Source organism: Acyrthosiphon pisum, unplaced genomic scaffold (assembly GCF_005508785.2).
Source record: "Acyrthosiphon pisum isolate AL4f unplaced genomic scaffold, pea_aphid_22Mar2018_4r6ur Scaffold_61;HRSCAF=397, whole genome shotgun sequence".
In the NCBI taxonomy this organism is placed as follows: domain Eukaryota; kingdom Metazoa; phylum Arthropoda; class Insecta; order Hemiptera; family Aphididae; genus Acyrthosiphon; species Acyrthosiphon pisum.
In genome coordinates, this window is record NW_021775932.1 from 13,888 (window position 1) to 15,466 (window position 1,579).

Sequence of the window (1,579 nt, forward strand, 5' to 3'; positions counted from 1 at the left end):
CCACGGGTTGCTTTTCATGTAATGTCAAGGGGGGGCTACAGCTCCCCAACATTTCAGCCCAAGTTGCGCCACTGTAATTCGCTTCGACCACGCTTCAACCGTGGTCGAAAACCAAACTTTCGGTGCAGGCGTGACAAAAAAAACTTTGTGTTGATAAATTAAACTTTTCACCTGAATAATAAATACCAAATGATGAAATGGATATTTTAACTAGTATTTTTTTGTCACCTCGATGTTTGAAATTAATATATAATTTTATTTATTGATTATTTATTATGTTATTTATTTATGACGTATATATTATTTCGTTTGACAAATTATTATTGAAGATGGAAACCTATGTGACCGTAGCGTCCGTAGCCCGTAGTCCGTACCTATCCATAGAATAATACAATGCAAGAAGGCAATTAATTTCACGCGTTACGCGAAAATGCGACATATTTCATCTAGTCGTCAGTGGTCCCGACAAATATCTACAAATTGATTATTTTTAATTTTTTTTAGTCCTTGTTCCTACAAGCTAATAGCTAAATAATTATTTCACTTTCACTTTTAAAGTTTGAACCTTAAAACAGTTTAAACTTTCAAGCCTTCAAAGTAATACGTCATACAGTATTACGACAACAGGACGACTTTCGTAAGTATAAAATAATTTTTAATCTAATATTTTATACTTGGACAACTAAATACAGTACCTATTTTCAATAATTATAATATATTATAAAATACAATAATACTAAATGAAATATATATAATTGCGTAATATGATACCTGCGTATAACGTATATTGCCATTGGTTATAAATACTAGTAAAAATAGTAGTATTTATAACCAATGGTATTTACGTATTGGTGTAATTTCCATGACTGGTGTACTTGGCTAATATTTGGTCCTGGTGGTAACTTGCTATACTGTCGGATCGGTATACTTGTACAATGTACAATTATTTGCCACTGGTGTCGTTCCCGGCGATTGTCGGCTAATGTGACACAAGTCAAAGGAACGACCAATATACTTGTACTACTTATCCCACAACCGGTTCGTGTAGACAAGGAAAAATAGTAGCATGGTAACTTTGGTCCAGAGGCACCAAAGTTAAAGTAGGCATAAATAATAAAAATTCTATATTATAATAAATTTTTTATTGTACATTAGGTAGGTACTGTATTAACAATTGTTAGAATTGATTTTGTTTATATAATTGACAATATTAATTATATGCACATGTTTGAGATCGATGATGGTTGATCGATTAGCATTTTCTGTTAGCATTTTACGTAGGCAAGTACTACCTACTTATTTTATATGACGTACGTTCACTTACGTTTTATTAAGAATTATAATGTATGGGTACAATGTATTATATACAAATAATATATGATAGGTGATATACAAATTAAATTATTAAAAAATAATAACATTATTTTGGTAGGTATCATAGTATAGGTACCTAACTAACCACCTATATGTACAGCTAGGAATAATCTGTCCTTCCTCATATTTGATATCAAATATCCCATTTCGTGAATTTTTTAAGAGGAAGTTTTACTATTTCTTAAAAAATTATGCAACAATACAC

General features: G+C 30.8%; 1 protein-coding gene across 1 annotated transcript in view; it reads left to right on the forward strand.

Moving 5' to 3' along the window:
• LOC115035061 overlaps positions 1-1,579 on the forward strand; it is an 11,006-nt gene that overhangs the window by 8,266 nt on the left and 1,161 nt on the right. The gene's annotated exons all lie outside the window — the stretch shown is intronic.